This window comes from Lynx canadensis, chromosome B3, assembly GCF_007474595.2.
Source record: "Lynx canadensis isolate LIC74 chromosome B3, mLynCan4.pri.v2, whole genome shotgun sequence".
NCBI classification, from domain to species: Eukaryota; Metazoa; Chordata; class Mammalia; order Carnivora; family Felidae; genus Lynx; species Lynx canadensis.
In genome coordinates, this window is record NC_044308.2 from 115,173,926 (window position 1) to 115,194,449 (window position 20,524).

General features: G+C 45.8%; 1 protein-coding gene across 2 annotated transcripts in view; it reads left to right on the plus strand.

The window, feature by feature from the left end:
- Window positions 1–4,068: 4,068 nt before the first annotated feature.
- SUSD6 (sushi domain containing 6) overlaps window positions 4,069–20,524 on the plus strand; it is a 98,312-nt gene continuing 81,856 nt past the window's right edge. Inside the window, exon 1 of one of the 2 annotated variants that reach the window (XM_030319420.1) lies at window positions 4,069–4,148. The gene's annotated coding sequence lies outside the window, so the exon portion shown is untranslated. Of the gene's footprint in view, window positions 4,149–4,464; window positions 4,537–20,524 lie in introns of those variants that run through there. The other variant, XM_030319421.1, reaches the window with a different exon arrangement.

Below are 20,524 nucleotides of genomic sequence, written 5' to 3' on the forward strand. Positions count from 1 at the left end.
CAGAGAGACAGAGCATGAGCAGGGGAGGGGCAGACAGAGAGGGACACACAGAATCTGAAGCAGGCTCCAGGCTCCCAGCTGTCAGCCCAGAGCCCAACGTGGAGCTTGAACCCACGGACTGTGAGATCATGGCCTGAGCTGAAGTCGGACGCCCAACGGACTGAGCCACCCCGGCGCCCCTGTGTAGTATTTGATGTTACAAAAATGTCTTCTGAGGCTGTTTCCTCCTGTGTGAAATGTTAATTTGGAGGGTTGTTGTCAAAATTAATGGCTACATGAATAAAGTCTTCCCTACTAAGTACCTAGCACACAGTAAGTGCTCAATTAACAGTAGCTGTCATTCCTGCTGTTAAACAGATGACGATAGCAACACAGATCCCAAGTACTAATTCCCAACTTTTTCCTCTCCTTTACTTCTTGCCCTTTAAGTGGTAAAAGCACAAGCTCCTAGTCACATTCCTGGAAAAGGAAGAAAACCATGCCCTCTGACTCATACCACAGGAGTGACCAACTCCTCTTTATTTGACAGGAGGACTCTCCTAGTTTTAGCCCAGAGGTCCCAAGTCCCACGGGCCCTCTGGGCCCCAGCCAAACTGGGACAATTGACCACTCACCACCAACCCGGGTCCAACTCCGAGCCATCATCCAGTACCTAGGCTTAGAGTACTAGGATTTGTACTGGAAATCTGGAAGGACCCAGGAACACGACCAGCTCAAAGAGCCATTTTAAGTCCTTTTAGAACAAGACAGGGTCTAGATAAATAAATGAAAATAAAAAATTAGCTCTGGTCCTAGAAGTCATTATGGTAGGTGTAAGATACAAAAAATTAATTCTGAAGACCACATATTATATAATACCATTTATATAAAATGTCTGGAAGAGGTAAATCTATGGGTAAAGAACATAGCTTATTGGTTGCAGGGTAGAGGTGGGGAGTGACTGCTAATGGGTATAGAGTTTCTTTTTGGGATCATGAAAATGTTGATTGTGGTAATGGTTGCACAACTCTGTAAATGCACTAAAACCCATTGAATTATATACTTTAAATACATAATTATACATTTAAACTGTAATTGTATGGTATGTGAACTGTGTCTCAATAAAGCTGTTGAATTAAGAAAACACAAAATTTGAAAACAATATTTTTGGGGGCTTATTTATTTTGAGAGAGAGAAAAAGAGCAAGCGGGGGTGGGGCAGAGAGAGAGAGAGAGAGAGAGAGAGAGAGAGAGAATCCCAAGCAGGCTGCATGCTCAGCAATGAACCCGATACACAGGGCTGGTTCTCATTAAGGTAAGGTCAGTCATGACCTGAGCCGAAATCAAGAGTTTGACACTCAACGGACTGAGCCACCCAGGTGCCCCTAAGACAATTTTTGACTTAAAAAAAGGGTTCTTCCACATTAGAATCTCTAAGTCTAAATTATTCTTTTTTTTCTAAGCCTATATTATTTAAAAAAAAATTTTTTTTTTAAATTTTGGAGAGAGAGAGTGCACAAGTGGGGCAGGGGGGCAGAGGGGGAGACAGAGACAGAGAGAGAGAGAGAGAGTCTTAAGCACGCTTTATGCTCAGCACAGAGCCTGTAAATCTAAATTATTCTTAACCCTCATTTTAAGAATTATCTTTTCAATGGCATAATAATGTTTAACCTAGGCTGTGAAATACCACCCCAATGTTGCAGGTAAGATGAGTAAGACCCACAGCAGAATGTAAAGAGGCTTTTGCTCGGTTCTGTAGGAGGCCTGTGGAGCCTCAAGCAGGAGGGGAAATGTGGGAGAGGAGAGGCTGGGGAGCCAGCATTTACAAAGGAAGAAAAGAGATTCACCCCGCATCCTGTAATAGAAAGCAGAAAGAAATATGTGCTAAACTGAGGCTTGTCCAAGATGCCATAAAATGGAAAAAGGAGAGCAAAGGTGGCAAGGGTAAGTGGGAAGGACATTCCAGGCCCAGGGAATAGTGTGAGCACAAGTTCTGAGATGTGAAGTAGGTAGCATGTTTGAGGTACAGAGGGGGTATGTAGGGTGTATGGAAGGATGGAGAAGACTTGGGACAGATTGTGGAGAGCCCTGGACACAGTCCTTGCTTGGGAGTTTGATTTCATTCTGTGGACACTGGGGGCACCCAGGGGACGATTTTTAAGAAGTGAGTTACCGATCTGCAGAGGGTCTAGAAGCCATTTTACAGTGTGAGAGGTGGTGAGTCTTGCATGAAGTCACTGAGCTGGTTAGTGGCCAAAAGCCAGGGGATCTGATGGCTGGCCTAATCCATATTCCGTTACACCAAGCTGCCTTTGTAGGTAATCTGCCCACCTTTTTTTTCCTCTCCATTTGTCTTCTCTAATTCTTCCTCCACCCTTTCCCTTGTCCCCTTCCTGGGCCTTGGGTGTGCCTGGTGTGTACTTGCAGCCCACACAGGGTTGCTGAGCTCTGTTGCAGATCCAGGCCAAGCTAATACTTGCTTTTCAACCCCCTGGTGGTCTGGGTAGTGCAACCCCAGTAGAGAGGGAAAATGAGGAGGAAGGGAGGGATGCCCAGCAGGAAGGCAAGAGAGAAAGAAGGCAGAGCAAGGACAGACATAATGGAAAAGGTAGTTACAGTCACAGGTTCTGCGGGGCCTAGAAGGGGAGGGTTCCCTTGGGGATGGGTGCCTGTGCATGGGGTGGTGAGGAACACTCTGCTTGTCTGGTTTGAGCTACCTCAAGGACTTGCCCTGGTAATTCACAGCATCTTCTCAGAGCACCTACTAGAACTAGGTTTGCTGAGAGGTCCTGCGGGGGGAGTATCCTGTCCAAAGGGCATCTGGGAGAAAGGGCTTGCCTGACCCAATCTGCAGCTGGAGCCTGAATTCTCAGGTAGGAGAGCTGCAACATTTATTGAGCCAGCGAGCATCTCTGAACAGGCACTGCATGAGGCCCTGGGGCACAAAGACAGTAAGTCACCATCTTGGCCGTGAACGGGCCACAAGCCCTGTAAACACCCAAACAGAGGACTTATCTCCCAGGGTTGCAGTGAGATCACCAACAAATGATGTAGTGATACAGTGCACAAACTGTTGGCATAGTATATACTGGAAAACACCCCAAAGGGGCAAGGCTCAGGATGGGAAACAAAGTTAGGAGTATGACAGGGTCCTAGCCCTGACTCTGCCAATTCTTGCTTTTAACTACTGTTTTCTCAACCTTGAGATCCATTGAGTGCTTTCAGTATGCTGAGAAATCACTTCGGAATGCTTCTTAAAATAGATCCCAGAATCCGATCCTAGCTTTACTTAATCAGAATGGCTATCCCGAATCTGCATTTTTCAATCCCCCCCCCCCCCGCTCCCCCGCCCCCAACCCCGGGACAACTTGGAGCTTGTTCATCTACGCTACACAGTCTGGGAAGCACTTCTGAATAGGGAGATAATGATCTGCATCAGCCCTAGGTCTGGCAAGCGATTCAAGACCTAACAAGGCAACCAACGTGCGTGGAAAGTGCCCTGTGAACCTGAGAGCAAATTATTTGCAAATAATAGTAATCCAATAATCCTAATAACATCCAAAATATCCACAAAATAATGATAGTAAAAGAACTGGAGAGCGCACTGCAAACGCGGCGCAGGCTAGGTCGGTACCACGGCCTCGGCCACTCCAGCGCAGTTGGCGTGACTGTCCCTTTAAGCAGTCCCCCGCGCCCGCCTCCCCCCGTCACGGCTCCAGGATCGCCTCCCGCGGGGCGTGCGGCCCCGCCGGCGGCGCGTGCGTGCTGGCAGCGGTCGATCTGCAGGGCCTCCCAGCGGGGCGGTCTCGGCGGCGCGACGCCGGCGCTTGTTGCGTGCGCGCCTGACCCCGCCCCTTGCCCGCCCCTTCCCCTCCCCCCGCACTCCGCGGTCCTCCCCCGCCCGCGCGGTACAGCTGGGCCAGTGACGCGGGAGCTACCGCCGCCGCCACTGCCGTCGCCACCGCGTTCCATTCTCCTAAGCCGGCGACAGCGTCGCCCCCAGCCTCCCACCGCCTTCTCCCGCAGCGCGGGCCAGCGCCAGCCAGACCAGGCACGCAGGGCCTCGCCTAGACCCGAGAGGGTTACGGGCGCGCGCAGGCGGCAGAGCGGATCCCGGCGCTGCGGAAGCTTCGAGCGCCCCCCTCGCGGAGGTCGCGGTGCCGTTCCCGGGTGAGTTGTCACTGCGGCCCGGGGGCGGCGGGGCCAGGCATTGTGTCACTGGCGCGCCCCGCGGGCTGTCAGGGGCGCCGGGCTGGTGCGCACTGCTCTGGAGGGACGTCGGGGAGCCCCGGCCGGCCGCCCGGCGTGTGCTGGTGTGTGCGCTGGCCCCGCTGTCACCCGGACGGCCGCGCGAGGGGCCGGGAGGGCCACCGGGGAGGCTGACCCGGCGGCGGCGTGGGCTGCGCCGAGGCCGGGAGGAGGACCGGACTGCCGGTCTTCGGCTGCGAGCTGGTGGCCGGGACCGGGGCGCGCCGCCTGGCCTCGCCCGCCGTGGGGGTCGTGCTCCCTGCCCGGGAGTCAGGGCGGAGACCACACTTTGCGGGTCGCGGGAGAGAAGGTAGGCGGAGGCCCTCTTTCTTACTGCTGTTATTTCCCCCTCGGGCCGACCAAAGCCTCCGGTCCTGCGCCGGGCAGGGTTGGCTTGGCGACGGTGGATTTCCTGAGGAAATCTTGGAGCCCCTGTGTGGGAGCATCGGAGCTTTCTGGAGCCTCCGCGCCTCGTCTGGTCTTTAATCTCAAAAACTTTACTTATTATCCGGGCTGAGACTCACCGAAACCACTTCCTGTTTATATATGTAGACTTGCTTTCTTACTCCTGGCTTTTGGGGACTCCAGATATTGGTGGAGGTCTGACTCTCCCGCGTCGTCCGGCTGTGGGGCTGTTGAATTGGGAAGTTACCTGTAACGAGGTTAGCATGGGGTGGGGGTGAGGTGGGACCACAAGACTCAGGAGGAAAGAGGAGTCACAATCAAGTCTTTGGCTGGCTAGGGGGAAGTTCATGTCTTGGCCCAGAGGCCTGATACTGCTGTTCCCACAGAACGTACTCTCCGTGGCAGGCGGCTCGCAGGGCTTTGTTGCTCTTGCTAACTGGGCTTGTGTCAGCTCTGTGCAGAGGTGCAGTGAAACTACCCAGTTCACTTAACTGGAGGAGGCATTTACTCCCTTTCGAGATCTGCAGCGGTAGGAGTACGAAGTGTCTTTCCATCCTTAGCAGTGGTGAATTCATTTCTTGCTCTTTTCATTCCTCTGGTTTAAAACGTATGTCTGAAGGATGCACACCTTTTCTCTTTGGGGAATTCCACACCCAAATTGTCACCATCTAGTGGAGGCTAGTAGAGACATGTTCGTGGCATTGAGTTTTGAATTTTCTGGGCTTTGCATTTTTAGCTAGATGCAGATTCAGCCTGAAATGAAAATTTTCAGTTGGTTGGGTGGAGAAGCGGAAGTAGGTTTACCTCCCCCTCCGTAAAAGAGGTGTTTAATAAAACAATAACAGCAACGATAGGAAGAGTTCTTGAGGACTGTGTACCAAGCTTTGTATCAAGAACTACTTTCTTGATCTCATTTAATAACAGACTTTTGTGGTAGATATTGTTATATATATATATATATATATGTTTATTTTTGAGAGAGAGAGAGGCAGAGCACAAGTAGGGGAGGGGCAGACAGAGAGGGAGACACAGAATCTGAGACAGGCTCCAGGCCCTGAGCTGTCAGCACAGAGCCCGACGTAGCCCTTGAACTCGCGAGCTGTGAGATCATGACCTGAGCCCAAGTCAGACGCTTAACAGACTGAGCCACTTAGGCGCCCCTAGGTATTGTTACTGTTCCCCCCTCCTTTTTTTTTCAGTTGAAACCAAAGCCAAACAAATAACTTGCCCAGAGTCATAAAAGTAGCCCATGGTAGAGCCCACACTTTAACTGCTAGATTCTACTGTTAGCTTCTAATTTGCTTGCCATTTGGTAAAATTCAAAATGGAGTATTTCTAGAACTTTTTCAAAGCACTACTTCTTCAGGCTCTTTCTCATATCATGAGCACCCATAACTCTCCCAGGTACACATTTATGGTATGTGCACAATAATCATTTGCTTATTTATTCCTTCATTCAGTATTCACAAGTATTTATGTGATACAGAAAGTATGCCCGGCACTGTGCTAGGTTTTGGAGATACCGCAGTGAGTAAGAATCCATCCATGCCCTCATGGAGTTTGTGGTCTTTAAATCAGTGTATTTTGATTTATGTTGTTAACTTTCATTGGCAACCATTTGCTGCTTCAGGAACTTCTGTCCGGTAAGTTAAATTAGAGGAGACTACTGATATGAAGCCTGATAGATAGGACTTCCTGTCCACAGAGTGGCTTTTTGGATACTGTAGTAGACATGGCATATGAAACAAATCCTCACCTATAGCTAGATCGGGGGGTATCAGGTCCCTGGGTGCTCAGAGTAGGACTGACCCCCTCCCCCCACCCCCAAACCCAGTGTCACATGGCAGTGTTCAACTTATTTGCTGAGGCCTGCCTTCTTAAAGCCCAGAATTTAGGCAACAGAAAGAAGAAGAAGAAAGGTAGAATGAGGTGTTACAGATGCAGGCTGGCAGATGAAGAGACCTCAGCACTTTGTTTGGTTTCCTGGCAGGTGTCCGTTGTGTGGTGGCTGAACTTGTGCTCTTATGTAATGGTGCATCTCCTGGCAGGGGATTTCCTCCTTTGCTGTTGCCGGGGCAGCAATTTCTACAGCTACCCTCCCATTCCATACACACATAGGCACTCTCTGAAGGTAATAAGGCATCTGGCTTTTTAAACGTAAGAGCTTATTTCAGGTTTATTGCTACTAAGCATTATTTCACTCCCTCCGTACTTTTCCGTCCTTCTGATAAAAACTTGCCTTATGTTTTAAATTTTTCCCATGCTCTTTTCCCATATCCTTAGCTGTTTTGACAACCAGATAACTATGCTTGCTACAGTTGACTCTTAAAGAACACGGGATTAGGGGCACTGATCCCTATGCAGTCGAAAATCTATGTATAACTTTGACTCCCCTCAAACTTCGCTCATAGCCTACTGTTGACAGGAAGCCTTACTGATAACATAAGCTGTTGATTAACACTTGTTTTGTATGTTACATGTATTATATACTGCATTAGTACAATAAAGTAAGCTGGAGAAAAAAGTTACAAAGAAAATCACAAGAAAGAGAAAATAACATTTACAATACTGTACCGCAAAAAATCTGTGTGGAAGTGGACCCACACAGTTCAAACCAGTGTTGTTGAAGGGGTCACCTGTGCTGGTGCCTGTCTCTGGGCTCAGAGAATGATATCTTTAAAAAAAATCCGGTCACTTAATCTAACTCATTTCTGTACTAAAACCAGTGAAACTGTGAAGTCTTTAGCAGAACTGCTTGTGGGCTGAGAAGGAAGACCAGAGAGCAGATATGCCGTTTTTTCCCCTCTAGTTCCCCTGAGAGGCAGCCCGGGACTGTAAAGCCCACTGGGAAGCCTGAATGTCAGCAGACCCCCCGGTACTGGTTGTGTAATTGCCACGCAGGAAGCATTTTACTGAGCTCCTGACGTGACTGACATGTGGTCTCCTAGTTGAAGCTGATCAGTGGGATTCACTTTCCTCCTTCTGTCTTCCTGGACAGTAGGAAAGTCTTGTTGTTTAGAGGCATTCCTTTAAGTAGTAGGAGGAAGAACAAATAGAGGAGAAAGAACACATATTTGAAAGCAGACTTGAGTGTTGAGGATTAGGACAGTTGGGTTAAGGGTAAGCATTAGGACAAATACGTATATGATAATAGAGACTCTTTTTCCTGGTTTCTCCTCAAGAAGGCTGCAGTCTTGGGGCCACCCACATATTCCACTACAGTGAGATTTCATTGAGTGGAATGGTTTTTAAAAAAATAATATATATTTTTAAAAAAAAATTTTTTTTTTCAACGTTTATTTATTCTTTTTGGGACAGAGAGAGACAGAGCATGAACGGGGGAGGGGCAGAGAGAGAGGGAGACACAGAATCGGAAACAGGCTCCAGGCTCTGAGCCATCAGCCCAGAGCCTGACGCGGGGCTCGAACTCACGGACCGCGAGATCGTGACCTGGCTGAAGTCGGACGCTTAACCGACTGCGCCACCCAGGCGCCCCGATATTTTTAAAGTTTATTTATTTTGAGGGAGAGAGTGCGTGGGGAGCGGAGGGGCAGAGAGAGAGAATCCGGAGCAGGCTCCACGCTGTTGGCACGAAGCCTGACGTGGGGCTCGATCTCACGAATCCAAGCTCATGACCTGAGCCGAAAACAAGAGTCAGACGCTTAACTGACTGAGCCACCCAGGCACCCCTAAAAAATTAACATTCTTAAGTTTTGGTGCCACGTTGCAGGAAAGTTGGAAACTAGATCAGTGAGAAAAAAATGCCTGTAGTGTGGGAGGGTTGTTTTCATACAGGTAGAAGTAAAGGATGCAAATTGAGGTTGGGGCTGAGGGTTTTGTGATGGTATTTATTTGAAGCTGCTAACAGCTGTGAATCTGAGACCAGTGAAGCAATTTCAGGACAGCGTTGGGGTGACTGTCCTTGAGCATCAAGATCTGTTCACTCCCACTCTGGCTCAGATTCAAGGCAACAGCCATTGTTCCCTTGGATGCTTATAAGTTCATGTCTTTGTGTAAAACCTTTATTTGAAAAAGTAGAGGTGCGGGGGAAAGAGGTACCTCTTATAAGGCTTAGATTTTAGCAGTAAAACCTGTCAGGCACCTGTGGACGTTTCCTTTTTTTGTGTGCTCATGTGTGTCTCTGATGGTGTCCTTTTTCTTTCCCTTTTAGTCCTTTGGCCTAGAAACCAGCAGGGTGTCTCCATTTGCTCTCTCATCCTCTGATTCTTACCTGAGTGTGGAAGTCTCCACTCTGCTGGTAGACCTCCAGTGGTGCTGAGCTGGGTCACTTTGGCTGTGAAAGGCCACCTGTGCTTCTGTCGGGGCTTGGGGACACTTGAGTCTCTGTGAAGGTACTGGTATGGCAACAGTAGAAAAATGTAGCAACTGTAGTGAGAACTGGACGGGTTTCACAGGCAGGCTCTGCTGTTGTCTGTGATGTATTCTCTTTCCTGGGCCCTTACATCTCAGAAAAGGAAAATAGCACCCTTGAAACATCTGAAGGCTGCATGCCAAGAATTCATGCAATACTCCAGAAACAGGATATTATTGAAGCATTTTTCTCAAGCAGAAACATATGTAGTTCCCTGTTACTGTCGCCAGTGTTAGTAGATCCTGAAAATTACCTGATAGCTGTGTGTGCCCTTAAATGTACTCTCCCGTCTTATACTCCCCCTCCCACGCGCACATGTACAAGTGCTAGACTGGTTTTTTGTTTTTTGTTTTTTGGTAGAGCTCCATTGCTTGGTTTGAGGAAAGTTAGCCTGGGTTCCTGAAGACAGAAATAGGTTCTCAGGGGTTTGCAGACAGCAGAGTTGGTGACTGACAATTCTTTGTTACTCAGAAGAGGAGGATCTTTTGTGGTGAAAAATTCAGTGACTCAGGATTCTTTTCTCCTGTAGTTGGAGATTGGACGTAAAACCTCAGAGAGGAGATATAAATAGGGGCTCTTTCCCAACCTTCCCTTTCTTACCATCCTTTCTGAAGGAGGGGGAAAGTTTAATCTTTCCAAATCCACCCTCCTGCCAGCGTTGACTTGCCTTCACCCACAGAAGTTTAAGATCAGAGCATGGAGTTGGCCTGTGTGTAGACTGTCTTTGCTAGGTTTTTGGCTAGACTAGGCTTGGGCTTTTGACAAAGCCAGTAAAAAGGAAGCCGCTTCTGGGAAGGGGATAGGACTGTTTATCCCATTCTTCCTTCTTTGGGCTGTTCTCAGTAGATCTCAATAAACTAAGTGGGTGGAAGTTTAAAAAGGGAACTTGAAAAAGAGAACAAGGTGATTTTGCTTATTCATTTTAAGTGGTAGCCTAGGCAAACTGTCAGGGAGAAGACTGGGGCTACTTTTTTTTTAATTGTTAATACACTGGGATAAGATTACCGAAAGCTTGGAAAATAGAGGGGGAGAAAAAATCACCGTGATTCTACCATCCTACCACAAACATTATTTCCATCTATTCTGCTTTTTCTTTCAGTTGGGAATCCTGGTGTGCATTTACTTTTGTATTCTGTTTTTTCCAGTTAGCATTACACCATAAATATTTTTCTGTAATGACATATAGGCTTTATAATTATTTTTATTTTTAGTGGCTTTATAATATTCCATCAAATAGATCAGCTGTGATTTAAATAGCCTCTCATTGGGGGCACCGGGGTGGCTCAACTGGTTAAGGGGCTTACTCTTGATTTCAGCTCAGGTCATGATCTCAGGTTCATGAGATCGAGCTTGAGTCCAGTCTGCTTGGGATTCTCTCATTCCCTCTCTCTCAAAATAAATAAATAGGGGCACCTGGGTGGCTCAGTTGGTTAAGCATCCAACTTCAGCTCAGGTCATGATCTTAGCGATTCGCGAGTTCGAGCCACCCATTGGGCTCACTGCTGTCAACGTGGAGTCTGCTGCAGATCCTTGGTCCCCCTCTCTCTTGGCCCTTCCCCTGCGTGCACATGTGAGCTCTCTCTCAAAAATAAATAAACTTGAAAAAATAAAGAAACATGAAAAAAATAAATAGCCTCTCATATGTCTAGACTATTTTTTTCTTTCTTTCTTTTTTTATAATTTGTTTTGAGAGAGAGCGTGCTCATGTGTGCACACACACGTATGGGGGGGTGTTGGGTGGGACCAGGCGCAGAGAGAGAAGGAGAAGATCCCAAGCAGGCTCCGTGCTGTCAGCTTAGAGCTGACTCAGGCTTGATCCCAAGAACCAGGAGATCATGACCTGAGCCGAAATCCAGAGTCAGATGCTTAACCACCTGAGTCACCCAGATGCCCCTGTCTAGATTATTCCTAAGATTTGCTCAAGGCGATTTTTTTTCAGAGGGGTCATTTCATTTGTCATAATTTTTAAAAACAGCTTTACGGAGACATAATTTATCATAATATTCACTCATTTAAAGTTTACAATCCAGTAGACTTTAGCATATTTACAGAGTTGTACAACTGTCACCATATTCTAATTTTAGAACACTTTTATCACCCCAAAAAGAAACTCCCATTAGTGGTCACGCCCAGTTCCTCACAATCCCTGTAGCCCACGGCCAGCACTGATCTCTTTCTCTCTACAGTTCACCTGTTTGGACATTTCACATAAACAGAATGTGTAATTGGCTTCTTTCATTTAGCATAATGTTGTTGAGTTTTATCCATATTTTAGCATATATCAGTACTTTATTGATAAATGATCTGTTGTATAGGTATATCACATTTTGTTTGTCCATTCATCAGCAATGTAATGGACATCTGAATTGTTTTTCTGGTTATTATAAATGTTGCTGTGAACACCGATTAGTATAAAGTTTTGTGTAGGCATATGTTTTTATTTCTTAGGGAGGTATTTTATTTTATTTTTTAAAAGATTTGATTGATTGATTTTTAAAATCTCTGTACCCAATGTGGGACTCAAACTTACAACCCTGAGATCAAGAATTGTATTCTCTACCAACTGAGCCAGCCAGGCGCCCCTCTTAGGGAGATATTTTAAAAGCTGCATCCATATTTCTACTTTAGAGTTAACATTTTACTTGGTTATACAGTTTGTTTGGGGAAGAACAGTGTTATAGCAGAACCTTTTGGTCCTGTGTTGTTGAGGATATTGCCCTGAATTCAGAAAAGATGCTACTAAGAAAATGAAAGGAAGAATTATTTGTAAGAATATAGCATTGTTTCTAGGGGTGCCTGGGTGGCTCAGTCCGCTAAGCTTCGACTCTTGGTTTTGGCTCAGGTCGTGATCTCACGGTTCGTGGGTTTGAGCCCCACATTGGGCTCTGCGCTGGCAGTGTGGAGCCTGCTTGGGATTCTCTCTCTCCCTCTCTCTCTGCCCCTCCCCTGCTCACTCTCTCTGTCTCTGTCAAATAAATAACTTTAAAAAAAATATAACACTGTTTCCAAATCTTCCGTGCAGAACTTTAAACAGTAGTGGGAGTTCACAGATGCAGTAGTGCCTAAATTCAGTGCACATGTACTGCTGCTTAAAAAAAAAAAAAAAAAAAAAAAAAAAAGGATTTTCAGCCTGAAGTCTCCGTTCTAAATTGCGTCATTGTGTTTTATGGAGTGAACTTTACCATGAACCCCACAGAGCATTCCTTATCAAATGTAATTTATAGTTCTCAGAAGCTTTTCCTTTTCTTATGAAACATTCCATGCCGGGGCTGTGTGCACCTGCTTAGAGGCTTCTGGTAGGCTGGATTGGAGAGCCAACCATCAAGGTAAAGGGGAGGGAGAGGGGCTGCGAGTGTGGTTTAAATATAGGTCTGAGAAAGACTGCTCTTTAGAGCAGCTCTTACAGGGCTCTTGCTGGTGGACCTCAGTTGCACCTGAGGTTAAAAATATAGCTCATGCCAGACACAAAGAGGAACAGATGGTACTGCTGGGAGTGTCGTTTCCTCTACAGGACCTACCCCTGGGTGGTTTCACACCATACCAGCCATATGACTGAAATAATGCAGTGCCTCCTTTCGCCCTTGTCCTAATTGGAACTACTAGCATTCGTGATCAATAGCTGTTCTTGCTTTCCTGACTCCTGGTTCATACCAAAAGCTCTTGAAAGTATGTGTATACAGGCCACCTAATTTTTTTTTCTTATCAGAAGATCAAGATGCTTCTACCCCAAAGAAATGTGGGGCACAGGGCACGTGCCTTTTGTCCAATAAGCCAGACAAAAAGTAGGAACTTGAATTATCTTCTCTTGGACCTGTATTAGTTTCCTGTACCTGGAGCCAAGCCCAAGGATCAATCCTTCCAGAAAGTTCCTGTGTGTATATGTGTGTAAGTGTAAATGTAAATGTATGCAGCCATAACTTCCCTGCCACAGTTTTAGAATTTTTTGAGTGTTTTCTACCTGGTAATGCAAATTCTGTTCCCAAGTCCTGGGGGAGTAAGGTAATACAAAATTCTTATCTGAAGATTAAAATTCTTGACTATAGTATCCAGATATTACCAAAACTTCTTGAACAGCAAACCAAGTATGTGATGAGAGAGACTCTAGGTTCATTAGATGCTAGAGTTGGAAGAATGGGACTTTGGGGATAGTCTCCTCCTACCTCCTCACTTTATGGAAAGGAAGAATGGGAAATGCGGTGCTCAGCGCCGACCTCCCTGAGTGGTGACGGGGCCAGGGGAGAACCCAGGCGTCCTGATCCCGAGTCTAGTGCTGTTTCTTCCCCTGTACGATCAACTTCTCTCTCCTCTGGGCTTGTCTCAGGAAAGGGCATTGGAGCCCAGAATAGTGTATGGCTCATACTGTTTGGAACAAATTCATCTCCTTTTTGTGCTTGTGGTTTTGAATCTAATAGTGAAATTACAAAGAGGAATGAGTCGTTAAGTTCAGTTGCGAGGAAGAAACTGGGCATTGTCGTGCTTAGGTTGGCCCTGCTTAACTATTTATCTCTGTAGTGTGCTTCCTTGTAATTAATAAAACACCACCTGCTTTAGACCAATGGGATGTGTTCTCTGAGTCATTTTCCCCTTTGGGTCCCCCTTGACCAGGTGGGACAGTGGCAGGTGCTGGTGGCATCCTAGATGTGGTAGTTGGGAACATACTGTCTGGGAGGGCTGATGCTCCCTGCCCCCACCCCATTAGCAATCCAGAACCCTTCATGACTGTGATTCTGATTGCAGTGTGAACACACATCTCTAACTGTATCCCTAATCAGTCTGGAAGGAACCAGGCTTCTTGGGCTGAGGTCATGTATGCTAGCTGTCTCCACCCTGGAAAGCCAGTGAGCAGTTTTATGCTCAGTGGGTACAGCTTTTTCAGTTGGCCCGCTTAAGACATTTTTAGAGAATTGACAAATGGTATGTTAGCTGGTCCACACCTTTATCAGTCCTTGATTCTCATCCACCTGCTAGGCAGAAACTGTGCTGTGGGAAGGCGATCTACCTCCTCGTTTCAGTCCTGTGGGGATTTTGCTTATTACACAGTGGGATGGCAAGAAAAACAGGCTCTGGGTTTCATAAGAGTTCATTGGTCCATCTTTTTTTCCCCTTTACATGCACCTTCAAGTCATAATAATTTGTCAACTGATAATCTGGTTGGGCTGTGATGTCAGGCTGGTGGGAGTTAGGTAGGTGGTTGGTGCAGAAACCAAAAGGAAGTAAGTCTGGTTATTTGCTTGACAAGTATTTAGTGAATGCCTGTGGTTAGTGTTAGGTATACAGTTGTAAACAAAGAACAAAATGGACACAGTTCTTGCCTTCATGGCCTTAACCGTCCTGGAGAATACCCATTGGTTATTTAACTTGAAGTATAGCATTGGAGGAATCTATTGTGTAAAGTAGACTTTCAATTTGATACTCTGAAAGAGTCACTCTTTTTCAGTGACCTCTGTGCTCCCATCCAGCAGTCATCCTGGAAGAGAGGTAGGCTTGAAAAATATCCTTGGAGAATCCTCCTGGCATTCCAGGCAAGAAAGCAAATTGCCTTTCCCTGCAGAGTAAGTTAGGTCTAGGAGTTTGGTCTGCTGTGAGGATTCCTGTTTACAGGTTTTATTTAACTAATCATTTTTTATTGTGCAGATGTTTTCTGACCCTGAAATATCTTCTTTTTAAGTACTTTTTTTTTAATGTTTATTTATTTTTGAGGGAGAGCATGAGTGGGGGAGGTGCAGAGAGAGAAGGGGGACAGAGGATCCAAAGTGGGCTCTGCACTGAGAGCAGCGAGCCTGATGCAGGGCTCATACTCAAAAACTGGGAGATCATGACCTTAGCCGAAGTTGGGTGCTCAACTGACTGAACCATCCAGGTACCCCCCCCCCCCCCACTTTTTTTTAAATGAAGGGAGAAAAGCGGGTCTGGATTCCACAGTGAGAAATTGGAGGAAGGGAAATAGATCAATAGTGTGAATTCTTTAGGGAATCTTTTTCTCCCATCTCCCACAAGCCTCAATTTTAGATGTAAATATTGACTTGTGATACCTCTTTTCTTGATCTGTCTGTGGCTTTATAACCTGCTGGGGCATTAAAGGACCTAACACAATACTGGCACAAATAAAGCTCCCAATAAGCACACATCCTGTGTATATTTTTTACCTCTATCGGTAGCCATCTCTGTTGGCCCAGGTTTCAGGCTTAGACTGGGAGTCTCCGGAGGTCATTGATGGTCTTGTCCACTTCTTTGTACTCAGCTCCTGGATTACTTGGTTGATAAGTGATTGACCAGGTAGAAAGGATTAAAGTCAAAAAAGGGTGAGAGGGCAAGGTGACTTTGAGGCCAAGAGCCCTGATGACAAGGAGTCAAAGAATGGTATTACTGATGAAATTCTAAAAAGAGACATTTGGAGGGGGACCTCATTTGAGTGAAAAACAGATATAAACAAGACGATAAAAAGCGGTTAACATTCACCAGCTTTACTCTGGTGGTAGGAAAAGAAGACTGCTCAGAAACCATGGAGGTGGGAGGAGGTGAAGGAAAGAGATGGTACTGGAGGTTTTCCCAAATGTTTTAGCAAGACCAGTGAGAACCGAATTACAGGATCCTTTAAGAATTTGGACCCAAGGGGCACCGGGGGGGCTCAGTTGGTTGAGCGTCTTGATTTCAGCTCAGGTCATGATCTCACGGTTCTTGAAATCAAGCCCCAAGTTGGGCTCTGCGCTGACAAGGGAGCCTGCTTAAGATTCTTTCTGCCTCTGCCCCTCCCTGCCTCAAAATAAATAAATAAACATTTAAAGCTTTAAAGAAAAAAAAGAACTTGGATCCAAGACCAGAATTACCCTGCTAATTTTTAGGCACAGGTCTTTATTTCTAGAACTCTGTCCATCTTTTAAAAGCCTCAGGAGGCATTAGTCATGCCCTAAATCCAACCTACAAGTGTTTATCTACAGTTTGGCCTTATTTACTTAATGTATTTTTAGCATCCACTGTGAATCCTGTTATAGTCAAGGAAGTAGTTAGTAGTGGGACACCTTGTTTCTGTTTGTTCTCCAGAACCCAGCTCTTTTGGGGGTGGTTCTGTTACTTCTGGAATTATAACATGTAGTTGTATGGGTCATCTCCTTTGAAGGTCTGTGCATGCTTTGGAAAAATCACATCTTTGGGGCACCTGGGTGGCTCAGTCAGTGAAGCATCTGACTTCAGCTCAGGTCATGATCTGTGGTTTGTGAGTTGGAGACCCACATCTGGCTCTCTGCTTAGTGCAGAGCCTGCTTCAGATCCTCTGTCTCCTCTGTCTCTGCTCCTCCCCCAATCTCTCATTCTCTCTCTGTCTCTCAATAAATAAACATTTTTTAAAAAGTGTAAGAGACTATAAAAAGAAAAATCATGTCTTTGAAAGAAGGGTTGCTCTCTACAAATGCTAACTGCTTTTCTTGGATATATGTGAGCAACAACAGAGTAACAGATTTCAGAGCCTTTGGTGTTCCTAGAACTTTCTTTGAATAGCAACAAGGCAGGTATTTTTCAAGCAGTGCGTCTGACTTTATTACGTGAACAAGTGTTTATTGAATGCTCTTTCCCATTTAATGATCTCCCCACAGGGATTCTTTTTTTTTTTTTTTTTTAATGCTTAACAATGTTTAGTGTTTTTAATGTTTAATAATTTTGAGAGAAGAGACAGAGCACGAGCTGGGGAGGGGCAGAGAGAGAGAGAGAGAGAGAGAGAGAGAGAGAGACAGACAGACAGACAGACAGAATCCAAAGCCGGCTCCAGGCTCTGAGCTGTCAGCACAGAGCCCGGGGCTTGAACCCACATGAGAGCAGTAAACAGTGATCAGTACGATCACGGCCAGAGCCGAAGTCGGATACTTAACCAACTGAGCCACCCAGGTGCCCCCTCCTCATAGGGATTCTTTGCAGCACGTAGCCCAACAAATGTTTTGTATTGTTGCTTCAGTATTTTGATTTGTCTTTTCCACGCAGATTTTAAGCCCCTTGAGGATGGAAGTGCTGGTTTAAGTCTCCTCTGTGTTCACTCTGCAGGCTGGGCATCCGTATTAATAACAATAAAAATTTCTTCATTTTACAAAATGCTTTCATATAAAGTGTCATATAATACTATGAGGAAGATTTTAGTCCCATTTTACAAATGGGAAAGCCAAGGCCTTCGGTAACCAGTAGACATTTAACATCCGCTATACTTGTAATTAGTGACACCAAGTCACCTAGGGGCTCAACGGACTCAAACGTTGGTACTTCATGCAGGGAGAAGGAAACCTCCTGGAATTGCAGACTTCATAAATTTTAACTTTCTCATGGAAAACGTTATAACAACCCCTCTCCCTTTCCCCTACTCAATCTCGGCATAGGTACACCTCAAGGTCAGTATGTCAGTATGTTTTTCTGTACCGATGGGACAAAAATGCGGAAGTGTATAAAATTTGAAAGGCAACTTTCATCTCCTAACTAAGGAAAAGCATTCCCATATTGGCCGAGGGACCTTTATTTTTATTTTCTGGAGAAGGGGAGAGGCCATAGAGTTAAAACCCTGGTATATAGAAATCCATGCAGTTTGGTGTTAGAAGTTGCGTTTGGGGGTAAGCCAGAGAATGAATGCTGAGTTCTTTGGATTCTAAGGACTCTGTGATGGGGATTTTGAGCAGCTCTGTAAACACTGTTTCCAGAGGAGGACTGTCTGTGCCTGAGAACTCATGAGGGCTCCTGAAGGAACATCTTTGCTTTTTCTGCAGACAAGGGAATCGACAGTCTCCTATAGGTGAGGCTTGAACCCCTTTTCCCCACTGTCCTGCCCTTGTTTCCAGAGGCAAAGATGAGTCTGTGTGGGTGGTGAGGAGGTTGGAAGTGAAGGTCCCGCTTCACCCGTGACAGCTTAGATTCGGACAGACATAAAGCAGTGCTGATGTTCCTGAGGCAGGGTGTGCTTGGACAGCCCTGTTTTTTCCATTTAGTTTAGGAAAGTGGAGGAGTAAGACTGGCTGTGGGCCAGGCATGGTTTCCCCCTTTCCTGTGGTGAATGAAAATAGACGATTGTTTGAAGAAATGGGTACTGAGTGGGAGACAAGTGGAGGATAGCAGGCCTTGGACTCAGAATGACCCTGCTTTCACGGTCAGCTCAGCCATTTTCCAGCTGTATGACCTTGAGCAAGTTTAACCTCTCTGGTGCTCATTTTCGTTATCTATAAAATGGAGATGATATTATTAACACTATCTCCAGAAGGGTAGCTACCAAAATATTAATTACTTGCTGTGGGAATTTTGGGGTGGTGAATCTTGGGATAACAGGAAAACTGTAACTTGTTAAAGTTTCTTTTTGTATCACTTGAATTTTTCACTATTGAAAATAGTGAAACTTAATTAAAAGTATCCTCTCATGGGATTATTAAGAAAATCAAATAAATTGGGGTATTTAAAATACCAGGTACAGTGCCTGATAACTAAAAAATACTCAAATGGCAGTTTATTTGGGGAAGAAGTGATAATAATTCGTGGTTGACCCTTGCTTTTATACTGTTAAATTTTCCTTCTGCCTTGTGTGGCTTTGGGTAAGTCTCTTTGTTAAGCCTCAGCTTCTTCAACTGAAAACGGGGGTTTATAGTAGTACCTACCACATATAGGGGGTGGAGGAGACCTATCAAGAGGTTAGCCTCGTGCTAGTAAAGGCGTTTAGTTAGTGCTCAGTAAATATTAACTGTTATCAGCTTTAGCCTCACAGCTACGCTGGAAGTGAGGTGGGAGTTATGCCCACTTCAAAGTTACAGAAAGTGAGGCAGAGTCATTTGGTGACTTGTCTTAAGGCCATATGTTGAGTTAGCAGCAGCAGTGGCCTTCTCTGTTAACTGCCCTCCTGCCGGAGTCCACACTGACGGCCTCACAGCCCTGAGTCTGCTCACCTCCTTCCTTCATCCCGGAAGGCCTGCACAAGGATGGGCTCAGCCTCTCTAGGGGAAGGCCTCTCTCCATACCACTTTGATACTGCCTGTGACTTCCCACCTGCTCCATAAAGATCTGCCTTGCCTGTTTGTGGTACTGATTGGGCTAAAGTTACTAGACCTGGTGGGAAATAGCTTTTGAGCTTTGTTGCTGTGGGCTCCTGTTCTGTGTGTTCACACTTTGAGGAAACCCCCCTCCCCCCAAAACAAAGAAAACAAAACCCTGAGTGATTTCTGCCCAGAATTGTTTCCAGAAAGTGGGAGATCCTCATCCCCAGACTTAGGGGGTCAGAGCTGATGCCACCAGTTTCTCACCTTGGGTTTGTACAGTACACTTCTCACCCTTCTTTGGTTTTCTCTTCATCGGACTTTACAACATTTGCCTCGCTCCCTTCTTCATAGTGGTCATGAAATACTTACCATTTGGTGAAAAATACAAGCAATGCAATGTCAAAAGTTTTATCAATCTAAATTTGCCTAGTGGACTGGAAGGAGTATACATATTTATACAGACTCTTGCACTTTATAGTTTTTATGTTGTTTTTGTGTGTTTCAAATACATCTTTTTCCAAATTTGCATTTAATGGTGGCTAACTCTTGTAGTCTGTATTTCTTTGGAATGTATACTTGCTGTGTAGGTATTGCGTTCACATCATATAATTCCACAGCAGGATCTGAAGGGCAGTCACTTTTCAGTACTTATCACCAGTCCGGTCTCTGCACCTCTAGACAAGTCTGCTCTGATTCCCAGACTGGTTTCTTTTCCTTATTTGTGGCTGCCTAAAGGCCTTCAGTGAAGTACATCAAAGTGCTTCCTGTTGGCTTGGCAAAAGGAAGATCCTTGGAGGAGCTTAAAGGCCTCGTGGAAAGGACCCTCTGACTCTTCGCTAATTGCAAAATGAGACTCTACAGTGGAGAAGCCACGCGCCCACCCGCTTTGTGAAAACTCCTCCAAAATACAAGTTGTTCAGCTGTTTATCATGTTTCTGTCATATTTATCTGGTTTTTGGAGATAGACCTGCTTAAATGAATTCTGGTTGATGCGTGGGGGTGCGGGGGACTAATGTCCCTTTAGAGTTACAGGCAGTGAGGCACAGAGAGATCTGGTGACTTGTCCTAGGGCTGTATGTGGACTTAGCCAGGGTGGTGCCTGGAAACTTTGGAGGACATTCTCCAAGACATAAGAGAGCCAAACTCCGGGTTTATCTCAGGCCTGATCACGAACCTGCAGGAGCAGCTTCCGAGCACTGGGGAGAGAGGAATGGCACACTGCCTTGGAGCTGTCATCGAAGATGCCACCTTTTGGGAACCATATTGTAGGCAGTCTCTGGCCTATGTGAAGTCGTGCCTGGGCCTTATCAGAAATGAACCAGATGGTGTTTCTAGTAAAACTGGCAGCTGTTCTTGCTGTCAGAATTAATTAAACATTTTTATATGTAAATGTGGAATTATGGGAATCTTTCTTTTGGGGTTTTAGTCGCATGTGGAAGTGCTGCCTTTACCTTACAGAGGCCTTTACTCATCCCTTGCTTGTGGTCAGAAGTGACCCTCAGCTTTATGTCTTCCTATCCCCTCTGGTTACT